The following is an 18,697-nucleotide window of genomic DNA, read 5'->3' as shown; positions in this document are numbered from 1 at the left end:
GGATGGATCAGGGTGGGGAGAGATTTATGCAGACAGATTAACCAGTAGGTTATTGCAATAGTCCAGATGCAAGGTGATGAGGCCTGCACCAGGGTGGTGCCAGTACAAAAAGGAAAGAAGTGGGCCATATTTGATAGATTTTGCAAAGGCAAAATTGACCAGTCTTGGCAACAGATTGGATTTTGTGGGTAAGAGACAGTGAGGAATTCAGGATAGTGTCTAGGTTGCAAGACTGGGAGATTGGTGGTACCTTTGACAGTAATAGGGAAGCATGGAAGTAGGAAGGGCTTAGGGAGGAAAGATAACATGTTTGCTTTTAGACATAGTAAGTTTATCATGTCTACTTGTCATCTAGTTCAAGATGTCTGAAAAGCAGTTGGAGATATAAGTCTAGAGGTCAACAGAGAGGTTGGATAAACTATGGATAAATAGTGGATGGATAAATAGATTTAAAAGTTATTAGCATACAGATGATATTTAAATCCATGGGAGCTTATGAGGTCACCTAATGGAAGAGGGTAGAGGGAGAAGAAGATATAGGACAGAGTCCTGTAGATCACCTATGGTACTAGGCATGAGCTGATTCCAGCAAAGAAGAGTGAGAAGGAGTGGTCTGTTAGGCGGGATGATAAACAGGAGAGAGTGAGGTCCTGGAAACTTAGAAAGAAGAGATGATTAAGGAGAAGAGGATGATGTGTAAAAGTGTCAAAGGCTTCAGAAAGTCATAAAGGATGAGTATTGAGAAAAAGCCACCAGATTTGGCATTAGTAACTTTGGAAAGAACCGTTTTGGTTGAATGATGAGGTTGGAAGCCAGATTGTAGAGATCTAATTAGAGAGCAAGGGCAGAGGAAATGGGGACACATATTGTAGAAAGCTTTCTCAAGGAATTTAGTCACAAAGAACAAAAGCAATGTGTTCAGACAGCAGAGATGGAAAGATCAAATAAAGTTTTTTTGAGGATGGGGGAGACATAGGTACATTTGTAACAGGGTAGCAGGAAAGACTGAAGGTAAGTGAGAGAACGGGGATGATCTGCTGGAGGAGATGGGATGGAGTGGAATTGCTTTGCCTTGGCAAGGAATATGGCCAGACAGGTGGAGGAGGAACAAGTGGCAAAAGGCCATCTGAATGATATGAGATGAGGCAGAGGGGAGAAAAAGGAGGTCCTGGTTAATGGCCTCAATTTTTTTCAGTAAAACATGAGGCAAGGTTCTTGGCTGAGAGGGTGAGAGGATCTGTGAAAGATTTACCTCCTTGATTTACAGAAGTAGCATGAGCTGATAGGGGTAATGTGCGCAGGCAATATGAAAAGGAATATTAGAAGAATGGAGGGCATTGTTAAAAAATCAAATATATATGCATGGTTGTCCATTTATATACACATATGCATATATACACATAACTCCATATGTGTATGTGTGTGTATGTATGTATAAATAAAATATGTATGATCCCTCTGTCCTAACAGAAATATGAGTGTATAGTTCATAGCCTCTGTTTTCCATACTCACCTTCACCAGAAACCCCCCCCCCCCAAAAAAAAGGCACTGGATTCAAACCAAAAAATGAATACTTTGAGTCTGAGCTCCATAGTTCCTATTTTTTTTCATCCCAGCAGGGGGTGCCCTATAGAGGGCTTATTAGCAATGGTGCCTTTAGAAGAAGCAACGGGACAGGATAGCCTTTTGAGACCCTTCAGTAGTTTTGGAAGAACATGTGATTTCACCAGATATAGACAATTGCCCATGTATCCCCCATTGCTCAAGGATTTAGGATGCCCATCTCAATTAATTATAGTTGTGATACTCAATCACATAGGGATTCAGTCAGGGAAACTAAAATTAAAAAACAAAACAAAACAAAACAAAAAACATTATGTGTAGTTTACAAGGGACCTAGAAAGGCCCAGAAGTTCTTCCATCTTTGAAAAAAAAAATGAGAATCTAGGGGGAAAAAAAAACCTTAGAAAAAAATCCCATATTCCCCTGTATTACTTCTCTAATAAAGAGGAAAGAATGAAAATTTATGGCTCTGAGCAAGTATTGACTTCACAGTTTTTATTTTACCTCTGTGTTCACAAAGAGATTCAGTTGTGCAATGATGGAGAGAAGGATTTCTAGGATGAAAGTGGGGAAGGTCCAAGTGGAATGGGGAGGCATATTAAAAAAATTCTGAATGTTTTCAAGTCAACAAGGCTTTGCTAACTTGTCATTTAATACCCATAAGGCATCCTTAGTTGTTACTGTACGATCTCTAACTATTGAATTTGGAGAACTCATAGGAGACTGGGGAAAAAAGTAACTGTAATAATTCTACTAGGAGAAGTGTACCCTAATGTACAGAGAACCAACCTTGAGTCAGAAAGACCCAGGTTTGAATCCAGCCTCTGACATATACTGTCTGTATCACCCTGGGCAAGTCACTTAACCTTTTTAGTGCTTCAGGAAACTAAGATTAACCATGAAATTGTAGAACAGTTCCTCATTTGCAGTGGTGAAGTAAGTTTCCTCAGTGGGAGTTCCCATTACAGATGAAATCATTAAATCCAGACAAAATATAGTTCAATGTCAATACTTCTACAATATAGCAGAAGAGATTAGCAAACCATCATTCTATGGACACATACATAAGTGTGTATATATGTATATATGCACACACATATACATATAACACAGTACGTATCTGTATATTTACATATAAGACACATATACATACATACGCACATTTGCATATAAAATAGAGAGCCGGAATTGAAATCTGGGTTCAAGGCTTACCTCTGACACATAGTGGCTGGTGACCCTGGGCAAGTTACTTAAGTTCTTAGGACTTCATTTACTGTTGTTGTTTGGTCCTTTTCAGTTGTGTCCAACCCTTCTTGATCTTTTTGAGGTTTTCTTGGCAAAGATACTAGAGCAATTTTCCATTTCCTTCTCCAGCTCATTATACAAATTATGAAGCTGAGGCAGAGTTAAATGACTTGTCCAGGATCACACGGTAAGTATCTGAGGGCAAATTTAACTCAGATCTTCTTGACTCCAGGCCTGGCAATCTATCCATTGTGCCACCTAGCTGCCCTTTAGGGCTTTAAGCAACTCCCTAAGACTTTAAGTTGCAGAGAAGATACCAACTTGCTTTAATAGAGGAAATTTCCTCCCTTGGGAGTTCTTTGAACAAAGCACAGGTCCATTCCCTAACCCTATTTCCAGACATACCCAAAGCCTTTAACAACTCATCATGGTTTTGTAAAAAGCAAATTCTGTTTGACTAACAATGTTTTTTATAGCAAAAAGCGCTAAGTCATAAGTAATATGAAGGAGTCTGAATAGGTGAGGGCAAGTCAAAGACTATAGAAAAACTGTGACTTCAGTTTTAGATAATATTTTCACTAAGAAGCAGGAAACGATGGGTCTATGCCATGAATCTCTCACTGATAGGTGCCATTGGGCTGAGAGGCCATTGAGCACAACCTCCTGATTTTACATATGAGAAAACTAAGGACCATTGAGGTTAAAAGCCTTGTTTAAGGTCACACAAGGAATAAGCATCAGAGACAGGATTTGAATTTTGGTCTTCTGAATCCAGAATCAGTGTTCTTTCCACAGAACCAAAATGCTATTTAATATACTGACGTTTAACACAAAATGACCACAGTTATGAATCAAAAGAAGTCTTAATAAGTTTTTAGATGACACTAAGTGAATACCTCCTTGAACCATGAAAACCTGGATTCAAGTGTTACCTGACACATTCTAGCTCTGTTATCAAGGTCCAATCATTTGACATTTCTGTGCTGCCATGAAACTCTCAGATTGTAAATTACAGGTGAGCTATTGCTCAGATCAGTGGATCTCAGGATCCTTGGTGACCTCAGTAAACTAATGAAATGTTTTAAGAAAAAACAGAATGAAGCTGAATGGGGGCAAAGAGCTGATTCTAAGCTACAGACAAGATACCCCACTTCTGAATGGCAAGGAGAGCAGGGGAGGGAGAAGAAGCAGGTCTGAATGAGCACTGTCAAAGATAAAGATGGTTTGGAAACATGCAGGTGACTGAAGAATTTTTTCACTTCCTGTCTATGTTTCTAGCATGAGGATCTGGCCCTCAGTGATTGTGGGGTGGATGTGAGTCAGGTGCTAAGAAAGCTGACAGGTTTCTATGCCTAAAATGGAATGCCTGAGTGACACTGTCTCAGACAGATCATAACACATGAGAGTGAGGAAGTAATCCTTTGTTTTTGCTTGGAATCAGCCATGACCTTATTAGAGTGCTGGGTCTATATTTCAAAGGAGAGCCAGAGGAGAAACTAATAGAGTACAGAAAAGAGGGACTAAATTGATGGGATGGAGAGAGGTCATATTGAGAGGATATTTATGGAAGTAGATTGTCTAGTTTAGAACACAGAAGGCTAAAGGGGACTTACTAACTACATTTAATTATATAAAAAAGTTATTCTTATGAGGGGAATGTGGAAGTGCTCTATAGCTGTCCAAGAGCAAATTGGTTCAAAATGGTAGAAAGGAGGATTTTTCAGATAGGAAAAAAAATAACATCTGAGGGTGATTAATCATTAGAACAGGATACAAATGTAATTGTGAAACCATTATCCCTGAAAAACTTTTAAAACAACCACACACACACATATAATGAATATACACATATGTCTGTGTACATATGCATATATGTAACTAGATCTATTGATCTTTACAGATAATAAGACCTCACGTGTAAAGAATGTTTTGTAAAACTTGCTTTCACACACATACATACACCTTATTTTATTTACTCTTCATAATAACTCTTTGGGTTAGCATAGCAAATACTGCCATCCTCATTTTGTAGATGACGTGATTGTGGCCTAGAGAGATTAAGGATCCTGCCCAAAGTCACATAATCTGTGAGTAAAAAAACCTGAACTCAAATGATTTTCTTCTCATTTTTCTTCCACGACATTATGCTGTTTCCATTGTGAATCTATGTGTTGTTAAAAACAGATTGATGGGATGTTAGATCAGGGTCAGGTTCTTCCTGCTTCATTATTCTTTCATTCATCAGTTATTAACTGTGGCTACAAGTACATGCTAAAACAGTACTACTAATATTGGAGAGGAAGATAGAAATGTGTGTTATCTTCGAAGGTAGAAATAATTTGTGCAAAACACTAGCCATAATAACCACAAGATGGCGCTCATGTTCTGTCTCCTTGTATTTCTAGCCTAAGACCCATGGTAGTGCAGTTGAAGTGGCAGTGTTCCAGGCTCTGTTTCTCAGCCCCATTAAGTTTCCTGTAGGGAGGGAGAGGCCTCTGCAATTTGACAGGCCCACCAGCTGGTTGCTCCAAGTCCCTGAGGGCTAAAAACTTCCTGAAATAGCCTTCAGCTAACCCATCACTGTCACAGCAAGATGTGACATTTCAGAGGCATGTCATTGCACAGGACATCAACCTTGGGAGACAGACCCTGTATCTCACACTGATGTGCTCAATCATCATGTTCTCTTGCAAGCTTGTTATCTTATTTTTTTGGCCCAGTCAAATAACCCAACCCTTTTTTGAATAGATTTTCAACTTTTGAAAACGAGTGTTGAGTAAGAATCTCCACTCCTTGTTACTCTCCTGGTAGGGTTTGGGACTAAGCAATGAGATCAGCGCATTTCAGTAGCACTGGGTTAGATATTCTGATACCACTCAGTGCTAAGGGTGAGCCCGGCCATAGGTTTTCTCAAGAACTAAGGATCAGGACATAGGCTCAGACTAAAAGACTGCTTAGTCCAAGCTCCTCATTTTAAGAAATTGGTTATTGAATTCCAGAGAAAAGAGGATTTCTCCAGGCCACACAGGTAATAAGAAGCAAAGTCAGGGAACTCCAATTGTAATACTTTACCACCATGCCACTCTACCTTCCAGGCATCCAACTATTATATCATCCCAGGGTCAAGTCTGTTCATTTCGTTAATGTTCCCCTTACAGATTAGGGGTCCTGAAAACTGTATTTCAAGTTCTTAAAGTTCACTCAATCATTGAAATATATTAGGAAGGCCAGAGATGAAGTGACCTTTCTTTCCTTTCAGAAATTTATTGGCAGAGGGTAAAATGGTATCTCTTTGCCTTATCTATTCCTGGATTCTATGGTCCAGCCAGGATAGCACTCTGCTAACCTAGACAACACCTAGGCCACTTATGGCTGCATTCTCATTCTATATTGGCTCGACAGGAGAAGCCTCTAATACCCTTCCTCTACACCCATCCCTACCTGTTAGCTTTGCCCAAGCCACGCCAGACTGTAGGGTACATATCATCCTGACCACACTGAACCGATCTTGTGTTGGTCATGTTGGGGTAAAGGAGGAGAAGCAATTTTGTCGAGTAACCTGAAATTTGGGTCAGAGGGCCTAGGTCCTGGATCTCCCAGGTCTGCTACCTTTGTGACTTTGGGTAAGGTGCCTCAGTTTTTTTTTTTTCATCTGTAAAATGATGATGGGTGACTAGGTGGTACAGTGGATAGAGTGCTAGGTCTAGAGTCAGGAAGACCTGAGTTCAAATATGGCCTCAGAAACTTACTAGCTATGGGACCTTGGGCAAGTCATTTCACCCTGTCTGCCTCAGTTTCCACATTTGTAAAATGAACTGGAGAAAGAAATGACAAACCCCTCTACTATCTTTGCCAGGAAAACCCTAAATGAGGTCACAAAGAGTTGGACATGACTGAAACAATTGAAATACAACAAAAATGAGGATGCTGAATTCTGGTTGATAACTAAAGTTCTTTCCACCCTATGGCCCATCTATTTCCCACCAGAAGAAAGTTGAATTTGGCTCCCTGTGGGCAAGAATCAGGTCTTTTGTCTCTTCATTATTCCCCACAGACCATAACAAAATGAATTGAATGTAGTGCTTAATAAAAATTTGCAAATTGATCCAAGTGGATCAATTTTTGTTCTTCAGTCATGTCTCCATTTGGGGTTTTCTTGGCAAAGATACTGGAATGGTTTGCCATTTCCTTCTCCACTCATTTTACAGATGGGGACTGGAGGAAAACAGGGGTAAGTAACTTGCCCAGGTTCATACAGCTAATAAGTGTCTGAGGCTGGATTTGAACTCCTGAAGACGAGTCTTTCTGACTCCAGGCCTGGCTCTCTATCCACTGTGCAATAGTGCATATCACCAGAAGGAGTCACTCTCAAAGCCATTATTCTTGGGGGGAGGGGAATGGGTTCAAGGAATTGATGAGTTTTCAATTTCATTTTTCTCCCACCCCCCCTTCCATCTTGCATGATTGTTCTTATTTTATTTTTCAGTTAAAAAACATTTATTTTCTCTCACCTCCTCCTTGTAAAAGAAAAAGAAAAGTAAAACCCCTGTAACAATCATATATAGTCAAGTAAAGCAAATTTCCTCATTGTCCTTGTCCAAAAATGTAAATTCAGTTCAAACAAACACTTAACAAGATCCACTCTATGTCAAGAACTGCGCTTAGTACTGGGGATCTAAGGATGACAGTCAGTGTCTCCTAATAAAAAATCTGATTTACCAGAATAAGTAGAAAATTAACTAGTGTGATCTTCAGACACATGCAGTACACCTGACCCACACTTTGTGCAGCTCTTTGAGTGGTGGCTGCAAAGGAAAAATCCAGACAAAATGCAATAGGAGTATTGAAGGAGGGAAGTACCACTGTCAACTGGGGATACCCAGGGAGGAGAACAAGGAAAGCTTCATAGAAGAGAGCACCTGAGCCACATGAAAGAAGAGAAAGATTGAGAAGGGCCCATGTGGAGAACACAATACAGCCTCTGCAAATGCAGGGAGGCTGAAGATAGGGTTTCCTGTTTGAACAGCTAGTAGTCCAATTTGGCGGGAATGTAGAATGTGTAAAAGTGAGTAAAGTAAGCCTGGAGAGGTAAGTAGGTACCAGACTGACATGGCTGGGCTGGCAAGTCAGATGGTAGGACATGATATTAATGAAGCCAGTGTGTCCCGATTTTGATCCTTATGCATCATATTGACTTCAGAAAGATAGGAATTATTCCACAGACTGTACAACTGAATCCATCCAGCTCTCTTGCAAATGGGTACCATTAATCACTGAATAATAGATTTGCAGAGTTGGAAGGGAGCTCAGTTGTCATCTAATTTCACCCATGCATGAAAAAAATCTACTCCTTACCCTCCCACCTCCCAACTGTAACATACTTGACAAATGCTCATCTAGCCTAAGCCTGAAAATATGAAAACCTCCAGAGAGGAAGAAGTCCCAGCCTACCCAGGCAGGCAGATCCTGTTGGAGATTGCTTTCTTAGGAAGCTTTTTTGGATATAAAGTCTATACTTGGGTTTTTTTTCAACTTTCATCCATTGTTCCTAGTTCTTCCTTCTCACCATTTCCCTACTGATCTTTCTCTAATGTATTAAACATCCCCAGTTTCTTTGATTAATCCTTATGTGGTATAAACTAAAAGCCTTTTGCCTCCTTAACCATTTTCTTCTGGACTGCAAATTTGCATGTGACAAGCATGTAAACTAGTGTTCTAGCCATACCACTCCATACCTGTAGACTGCAGCTACTGCCATATTTAGAGAAGCTATCATTGTCTATGGTCCATCCTCTTCTAAGAAATTACCCAAAGCCTCTGCTTCCATGGAAATAGCTGAACAACAGATAGAATGCTGCACCTATCAAGGGGCTACCTTGACTGATGTGTTCCCATGTGTTCTTATTAGGAGTTTCCTATCCATTTTGTAGGCAGGAAGACTGCTGGGTTTATCACACCACTTGGAATTGGCAGCACTGACAAGCTAGTCAGGTTTTTATTAAGGAGGCATCCCATTTGCCAAGGGTTACCTATAAATAATGTCAAAAATACCTGCATGGGATCCAATGGAACGAAATGTCCAAATACCTTAATTTAGGCTTTCTTGTCAAAGGGCTGCCTCTCTGTGTGAATATGATATTATTCATCCAGCATCAATAGGATATACTCTAAGTTGTTTTCTTCAGTAGTAGTGAATTTTCACTCATAAATCCAGTTTTTTACTTGGTCTTCCATATGACTAGGTTATATGCCTAGCATATATTATATATATAGGCATAACATTATATTAGGCATGATATAGGGATGGGGACTTTTAGTTCTCTATTTGTATCCCTAGAGGTTGGCATTATAATCCTTCCTTCCTTCCCTGTTAGATGTCTTTCTGCCAAAAGAGAGTATCTAATAATTTCTCAGCTTGCTTTAATGATAATTTAATCCTTCAAGATGTGGAGGACTCAACAAAGGAAAAGGCTCTTCTGTATCTGATTCTCACCAACAGGGTGTAGTGGCAAGCACCCCAAGCATCCTCAGGGTCACTGCCAACACAGGTTCTTAGATCTGCTTTGTTAAAGGAAAGCAACTCCAAATGGGTTAACAAGCTTACTTTAATCAGTCAAATATGTATTGTTTACCTAATTCAGGGGAAAAAGGTCAGCACCCCGAACTTCAGAATATACAGACAGAATTATCAAGACAGAAAAACAGATCAAGTACACAGTTTTCCAAACTGTGCAACCATTGCATCCATACCAAATCAACATCTGGGTTTCAAAGCCGGGGGGGGGGGGCTCTGGACGACAGCTTTCCAGAATCCAGATGAAATCACTGAACACTTCTCAAAGTGAGCCCCCAAAACAAAGCTACATATCAGGGCTTATATAGCCTTCTCCTGGCTCAGAGAATGTAACAACCTTTTGGACCCACTGACCAATCAAAAAGTATCAACTGAAAAACAAGCCTCCCACCCCAGGCTCCAGATGCACTTTAGCCTAGGGGCAGGGAAGATCTTTAAAATTTACATTCCCATTACACAGGGAATAACGGGTTGCTGGAGGAGAAATGATAGGAACCTTAGAAAGAAGTGATCACTCCTTCCCAAAATTTGTGGAAGAGAAGAGAAAACTTGGCATAGTCTGATCTGCACTCCAGATTTTAAGAGAGTAAATTTCAAGTGGTTCAGAGGATGAATACATAGGATCTTATGGATTGAAATTCTGTAGAGTAGGTCAGGCCTGGAGTCACAGAAATTGTTGAGAACCAAAAATGAAATAATTCCACTGGGGAGGAAAAAAGGGAGTTGTCCGAAGGGAATAATATGGGTATATAGAAAACTCACCAAACAACTTAAATTTTAAAAGGATACATACAGAAGTTCTTAACTTTTTTTTTTTTTAGCAATTGGGGTTAAATAACTTGCTCAAGGTTACACGGCCAGTTATTTCTGGGTGTGGTGCTAAGTATCAGAGCCTGGCTTTGATCCCAGGTCATCCCGACTCTGGGGCCAGTGCTCTTACTCACTGCGCCACCTGGCCGCCCCTCTTAACTCCTTTTGTGTGTGTCAGGGACCCCTTTGGCAGTCTGTGGAGTCCTTTTCAGAACAATGTTTTTAAATGCATAAAGTAAAATACATAAAATTTCAAAGGAAACCAAAGACTCATGAAAATAATGATATAATTTTTTTTTCCATCCAAGTTCAGGCCTCTCCTTCACCCAAATCCACAAAGGGTCTGTACCCCTGGTTAAGAGCCCCTGATAAAAATGATGGAAACAAGGGCAGATGACAAAGGATGAGTACAAATATTTGGCATGATCTTGTAAGAAGAGTGTCAGCATATTAAAAGTCAGAAGAAACAGAATGGAAAGGAAAGCCAAGGGCAACAACAATATTTCAGTTGTTGGTGTTATTATTGTTGTTTTCATAATATTAGTTATTCTTAGGGAAAGAGAAAGATCAAAGAAAGGATAAGATTGCTGCTTGAGTTGGATAACACAATAATAACTGAAAACAGAGGGAAGGAAGAAGTGCTTAATTCTTAATTTGCTCTTGTTTGCCAAGGAGTCTAACTGGGAAGAATCTAATTGTATTGACTAATAAAGAGTTGATTCCCAAGATAAATAAGGGAGTAGTAAGATAGCATGTATCTACTGTACATCTCTCTGCTTGGCAAGGGGTTCAAGTGCTTACTGGCTAAGGTAGTTTCTAGGTTCTTTTGGTTTTCTTGTGGTGACTGATTTATACTGGTTAGAGACAGTGTGGTGTTAGAGACAGCAGGAGAGACTTAGAGTTAGGGAAGACCTATCTTGAAGTCCTATTTCTGACACATTCAGAAGCACTTATGTGATCACCGGCAGGTTACTTAGCCTCTCGATATTCCAGGCAATTTGATAAGACTATAACTTACAGATGAGTTGTTGATTTATATCTTGATATCAAATTTCCACACTGAGAGTTAGTTGTCCACATTGATGACCTCACAGGCCCGTACCAAAAACAAACAAACAAATAACACCCCCCTTCCCCCACAGAAAAAACAAAAACCATCAACAAAAAAACCAAAGTGTTAATTTTTGTTTTTTAAATATACTTCCTATTTGTGGAAGAAGAGCTTGTTTAAATAGGCCTGCTTGGTGGTGTTTTAACTCAACCCCATAGCTTTACATTTTATTCTTCTAATTTGATATTGATTCTGATCTTTGCTCTAATAAGTCAATGGCTTCATTTATTAATCTTTATACAATTATACACATATTATATGGTGCAGATGTATGAGAAGATATGGAGAGAAGGTATGAGATGACAGGTTAGGGAGGTACATATTTTGAACACCATATCTACTTACCCTTCGTTTAACACTGAATAATGTAATCCTGTATGATCTCATAGAACTCGTTAGAGTTAACATTTTGAAAGCAATATTTTTCTGATTCAGTTTTAAGCTTCTTGAAGGCAGGGATCCTGCCTTATCCTAGGTGTGCCCCATAATCTTTATCACGGTGTGGAACACCTAGCAAAAACTGGTATTTGATGATTGCTAAGTGCCTACATATGTATCTATATACTTATAAAGTAAGACTTAGATGCAATACGTTATGGGACAGTTTAAATGAATGAAAGCTAATTCTTTTAAAATTTACTCCTAAATATTTTAAGATTTCTCTCTTAGTATTCTCATTTACTTCTCCAAATTCAAATGCCAATTCTGTACTGATGAAAGTGTACATTCGAGTCAGACCCTCCTTTTCTTCTGAACTCAGGAACCTTATCTCCAACTGCCTATAGGTCATTTTTACCTAGATATTCCACCAGGAACATAAAATCAATATGTTCACAATGAAACATATTATCTTTCCTTCTAAATCTGCTCTCAATATGGAACTCATTATTTTTGCTAGTGGCACCACTTTTCATGTAGTCTCCCATTGGAAATCTGACTGCTATTGTTGCCTTTTCCCTCTCATCTCTCACATATAATCAGTCAGGAGGCAAGAGTCGTCCACATGACTCAAAAGGTCCCTTTGCCTGAGTTAATAGCAGAGTTGGACTAGAAAGTCCCCACTCCAAATGAAGCTGGTCTTTACTAGAGCTCTGCATGATGGGCAAAGGGAGAGAGATGTGGGTAGAAGAGAGCTTAGGGTCCAGCCGATCTTGTTATTCCTCCCTTTCTAAACACCCACAAGGTTCAGAGAAAAGAAGTTGTAATTTAGTGGAATGAATCCTAAGTTGAGACACAGGAAGCAGTACATTCTTATCCCATTGCTAGTTGTTAAATGATTTTAGCTAAATGACTTTACCTCCTTCTACCTTAGAACTGTTGTGAACATCAACGGAACCTTGATCTGAAATAAAGGTACTACTGTTGGTCATGGGGAATAGAGACTTAATGGATTCCAACTTCTCAATACCTCTTGTGATTGTCGCCTCCTCTCTATTGCCATGGCCACTACCCTCTGGCAGTTCCTCAGTACTACCTATTGCAAAAGCTCCCTAATAGGTCTTCTTGCCTGAGCTCTTTCTCCTCTTTAATACTTTTTTTTATGACAGTGATGTCAAACTCAAGGAGAAACAGAATCGTGTGGTTTGCATACTGACTTGAAAACCACTGATGTATTTGTATTTTAATTTCTTTTGTTAAATATTCACCAATTATATTTTAATTTGGTTCTGGCAGCACTCAGGAATTTTACAGGCTGCTTGAGGCCTGAGGGTCTCAAGTTTGACAGTTCTGTCAATTTGAAATCAATCTTCAATATGCATGTCATTGCATTCAATATGTCATGTCATTTCTCTGCTCACAAATTTTCGGTGGCTTCCTGTTGCCCACAAAGTTCATACTCCTTTGCCTGAGAAGCCTTCCATCTACCGGAGCCACCTTATCACTGGGACCTTTTCCAGGAATAAAACTTTAGGTGGAGTGATACTTTCAGGATGGATGAAGAAAAAAAGACTTTTCAGAAGACTTCATTGTATAAAGCTAGGAAGTTGAGTTGAGAAGGCTCAGCCTTAGTGCTAGGGCCCCACTTTAAACAGAAGACTGTTTAAAAATAGAAGTGTCATTTTTTTATGTGTTTTGTTCCCTTATGGTGATATTTTATATAAATATGGAGCAAAGGGGTGTCATATTTCTAAATCTAAGCTTTTATAGTGTGTTTTACAGTCACAAGTTCTGCCAAAATTTAAAACTATCAAAAATGATAGGAGACAAAATTGAACATCATACTGACTCTTTAAGAGGCAGGAACTCTGAAAATACTTCCTCTTGTACCATTTATCAAAGGGAAATAATCTCAGCAGGATACCACCCAGAGCTTCCTCACATAGGTAGCATGGAACTCTTTGTAAATTCTGTTATTTGTCAGTCATTTCTCTTGGCCTTTATCTAGCCAAATGAATGAGAATGAATTATCAAGAGGGGAAACAGATGAATTAACTACAGCTTTCCTGATTACATGTGAGGAGATGATTCTAAAGTGGAAAGCATGGGAGTTGGCCAGAGTTATGCATGGATATGACTTCTACCCTAAGTTAAATTTAAATAAGGATTCTTGCCTCATGAATCAATTTGAGGGCTGTAGGATCCTTCTGGAAAAGTAAACTAGGGAAAAAAGGATTATATAAGAGGCAAGAGTTGAGCTAATGATGGTTATCCTATAATAAATATAATAGTGATGATGATAGGAAAATAACAAGGGTACCAGTTAGGTTAAATGGATATCGAAAGGAACTCTATTTGCTGAACTACCCAAGAAAGAGTTCCGAGAAGTGTTCATCATAAACAGATCAGAGGCAGTCACACTTCATTTTATCAAAATACATTTCATCACAAATGATTTGACTTTTCTCACTCAAAAAGTAAAAGACTACCTAGTAACTGTGCTGTCTGGTTTACTTATCTTTTTTTTAAACACAAATAATTATTTCTAGCATGAATGACAATACATATGATAAGCCTTATGTTTATGTAGCTAATTTAATGAGACATGTGAGATGTGAAAAAGTTTGAGTGAGTAACAAAGGCTAAGGAATGCCTAGCTTAGAGTTGGATACACACCTCAACCCTCGGTGGTGATGGAGACAGGATCGGAACATGGTGTCATGGTGTAAGGTCACAAACCATTAGCTATAAAGGATCCCTAGGGATTCTCTTCTCCCTCACAAAGGGTCATAGAATAAGGGATGCAAGGTCAATTAGTGAGAGAGGTTGGGAGGGGTGCAGAGGGAAGATGGTTTTTACTGAGAGGTGATATAGTAGATTGTAACAAGGGTTGGATCTGGAATTAGAGAATTGCACTTTAAATCCTGCCTCTGCCATTTACTACATTTGACCTAGAAAAAGTTGCTTGACCCCTTTAGATCTCAATTTGCATATCTGTAAAGTTGAGAGAGGGTTGGCATAATAGCTAACATTTACATAGTACTTTAGTGTTTACAGGATATAAATTATAATATAATCATATATGTAATATGATTATATATTATACATGATATATAATTATATATATATATATTATCTCACTTTATCCTCCTAATGACCCTGTAAGGGATGTAGCATTATTAACCCTATTTTCCAGATGAGGAAACTGAGGCTGAGAGTCTTACCCAGGGCCACACTACTGCTAGTAAATGTCTGAGGCAGAATTCAAACTTGGTTCTTCTGGACTCCAATGTTAGCACTCTATCCATTATGCCACCAAGCTGCCTCTAGAACAAGGATTTTTAACCTTTTTTTGTGTCATGGTCTCTTTTGACAGTTCAACAAGGGCTATGGACCCATTCTCAGAATCATGTTTTTAAATACATAAAATAAATTACATAGGATCATATAAAAACTAATTATATTGAAATAAAATTATCAAAATATTAAAAAAGAGTTCATCAAACCAGGTGAACTTTGAAACAGAATCAAAGAATTCCTATGTCTAGATTAGTTACTGAAATGCATCAAAAAAAGACCAAGGGGGTGATTTAGTGGGGTGGAAAGGAAGCAATGGTAAAAGGTAAATTTTGTTGGGGTCATTCAGGGTCATTTAGGGGGATAGGCACTGAGTGTCTACAGTGTGACAGGCATCATACTAAGTGCTAGGGATACAAAGAAAGGGAAAAGACAGTCACTGACTGCCCTCAAGTTGCTTACGGTCTGACTGGGGAAGATAACACACAAAAGGAAGCTGGAAATCAAGGATGGGGGAAGTCAAAGGGAGGAGGAATACAGCTTTAGGCATCAAGAATTAGCACAGAGGGATGGCTAGATGGCGTGGTGAATAGAGCACTGGCCCTGGAGTTAGGAGGACCTGAGATCAAATCCAGCCTCAGACAATTAACACAAAAAACTAGCTGTGTGACCTTGGGCAAGTCACTTAACCCCAATTGCCTACCTTCCTCCCTTCAAAAAGCAAAAAAAAAAAAAAAGAATTAGTGCAGAGGAGTGCAGCTGTGGAAAAGTAAGAGCTGGCTGGTCTGGATGCCCAACTTACATACAAGTTCCTGGGAACCTCTGATCAGAGGGAGAGAGAGGTCCCATGGGTAGGGGGTACTGAGGAGATACGAGTTCCAGGCCTGACTTGACAGTGTTATCATTCCATTTTTTCACAACTTACTCCAGTAAAGATATTCTCAATGTAAAAGAAAAGTCTGAGAATGCCCACCAGGTCGTATTTTCTAAGGTGTTATTTTACATTAGACTGTGAGTTCCTTGAGAGCAAGGAATGGCTTTTTGCCTATCTTTGTACCCTCAGGGTTTAGCACAGGGCAAGTCACATAGCAGACTCTTCATAAATGCTGACTGACTAGTCAGAAACCATTTTCAACAACGGGAAGGAGGGCGACCACCTTATTTCTTCCTCTCCGTTTCCTAGAACCCCTTTCATTCTTATTTCCTGAATTGATCAGGAATAGCTCAGCCACCTCCCAGAGCAATCCCTTCACAAAGCCATGAAAACAGAAAAGATATCTACAGAGTCTCAGTACCTAGCCTGGGGCCTTGCACATAGTAGGCACTTGACAAATATTTGCTGAACTGGCTCAGTGGAACCAACTGCCTTGTGTAGATTTCCACTGCTCATGAGTGCCAGTCACAGGTCCTGTATGTGGGCTCACAGGGTACAGATCCAGTGTGGTAGTTAGCAGCTATTTATATTTGACAGCCAGGCCTGTTCTCGGATGAGGTTATCTGGAGCTGGCCCACTGATTCCAACTGAGACTGCCTGATAAGCATATTTACTGTGGGCAATTTCCTGCATCTTAGTGTTCATAATGTCCCTTTATCTAGCAGTAAGACCAAAAGGGGAAAAAAGGAGGATTTTTTTTCCAGCTGTTAGACTGACTATGCAATGAAGGATTTGAGTTTATGTAAATTATGATTATGCAAATTATAGTCACATCTCAGTGAATTAGGCTGGTACAGAGACACACTGGCAGCACAATGTAGAAAAAAACAGTTGAGTTTAATGGTGGTGGTGGTAATGGATCAATCTGTAATACCCAGGGGGCAAAACTTCCATTTGAGGTGGGGCAGAAATTGATTTACCAAATGCATAGGAAAGTCCTTTTTGCAGAGAGTAGGGAAAGGTTGGTGCAAGGTAAGTATGGGGTTTCATATTCTGTAGTCTGTGGGTATAGAGTATCAGGTTAGGTACAGATCAGTGCCTGAGGGGTATTTTCTAAGATGTTTCTAAAGGCTAGGAAGAAAGTATTTTCCTGGGCTTTAGATTACTGTATCCTAATGAAGGACTAGAGTAGTAGATTTTAGTAGCCTGTCCAGAAAAATATACTGCAAAGTTTTGTATAAAATCCCCCTTTAAAGTACCTTAGAAGGAGATCTATTTTTAGGAAAAAGTAGGTGGGAGGGGAGCAGACCAGAGAGGAATTCCTGTGGTTTTTACCTCAAGGAGTCCTTGGGCATCAGAAAAACCAGTGAAGCTAAGGAAATTAGGGGAGGCAAAAATCCAGTAGATCCAAAATACCATTTGCTGATGATAGATACTTTGAGGATTGGCAGTTCAGGCAATAAGGGACCACAGGGTAGCCCAGTGCCAGTGCCAGTGGTTAAATCCGATTTAGAAGTGGACTATTGAGAAAAGCAAAGGTTTATCATTCAACATACTGAACTATTTTTAAATAAATTTAGAAAATAATTTTAGAAGCATTTTATTTTGACTCCACAATCACTTCCCAATAACTCCTTTGTCTGGTATCTTCCCTTAAAAATTAAGCAAAAAAAGATAAACAAAATCATCTGCTACTGACAGAACATAGGATTATATAACATTCCATATTTATAGATTATCATTTCTTAACAGAAAAGGGGGAAATGCTTTTGGATATCAAACATATAAAACCCACATTGGCCACTGTACTTGATTTGAATTCTGTTGTATTTTTGTTTTCTTCATTTATATTATAGTTAACATATATGTTGTTTTCCTGTTAGACTCAATATATATATATATATAATTATTATTATTTTGCCCTACTTTACCATGAATCTGTAGGTATAATTGCATATATAATATATACACACACATATATATAGTGATTCTACACATACATTTTTCATATCAATCTTAACTATTTCTACAGCATTATATACATTTATTACATATACTTTCTATTAATAAACTACAAAATACCCCAGTTAGAGCAAAGTTTAAAAGAAAAATCTAAGTACAAATTTATTTCCTAGTTATTAAATTAACTGTTACTAAAACTGTTGCTCTCAATGTCTTTCTTCCACCTTTAGGCTTCTAGGATTGTCAGTTCCAACCTGTATTCAGAAGCTTTTTGAAATATTAATGCCTTCGCATCTCTTTGCTATTTACAATGCACATTAAGGGTCCTAACTGCTCTAATTTCTATTTGTCTATGTTGCTTCTCTAGCCAGCTGTAGTTATAAACCTCTGCATCTTTCTTCTTTTTCTCTATTGTCTGAGTGATGAGATGCCTTTTTAAAAGGGATTCACTTAATATGAGTATACTCTAGCTATTTCTGAACTACTTGCTCAGAACCTCTCCCTCAAGAGTGGATGAATTTTTCACTTTAACATTAGACTTCTTAAAGGGGACAGAACCAAGAGTTAAATGAAAATACTCAAAGTGATAGCTACTACTTGCTTATAGTAACAGACATTCTCCCCCCTTAAAAGAAAATGTCTAATCATATTGACAACTTCTTTGTAAATACACACTCTAAGAGGTCACAGTTTAATGGCTATGGAACATTTGCTTTATAGTTGTCTGAGAGAAATGTAGATCTACCTTATCATTGTGCATGTAGAATATTCACAGACTCTAATTGATAATTTGCATGTTGAGGGCAGCTGAAGTGCCCAAGCACTGTGTGTGTGTGTGTGTGTGTGTGTGTGTGTGTGTGTGTGTGTGTGTGTGTGTGTGTG

The 18,697-nt window shown here is 38.9% G+C and overlaps 1 protein-coding gene across 3 annotated transcripts in view; it reads right to left on the bottom strand.

Annotated features, from left to right (window-relative positions):
• SLC24A3 (solute carrier family 24 member 3) overlaps positions 1-18,697 on the bottom strand; it is a 783,926-nt gene that overhangs the window by 104,564 nt on the left and 660,665 nt on the right. The window lies entirely within an intron of this gene.

Source organism: Petaurus breviceps, unplaced genomic scaffold (assembly GCF_028583685.1).
Source record: "Petaurus breviceps papuanus isolate PSGF00001 unplaced genomic scaffold, PetGlider_PUasm1.0 90919, whole genome shotgun sequence".
Lineage (NCBI taxonomy): Eukaryota > Metazoa > Chordata > Mammalia > Diprotodontia > Petauridae > Petaurus > Petaurus breviceps.
This window is presented reverse-complemented; position numbering and strand designations above follow the sequence as displayed.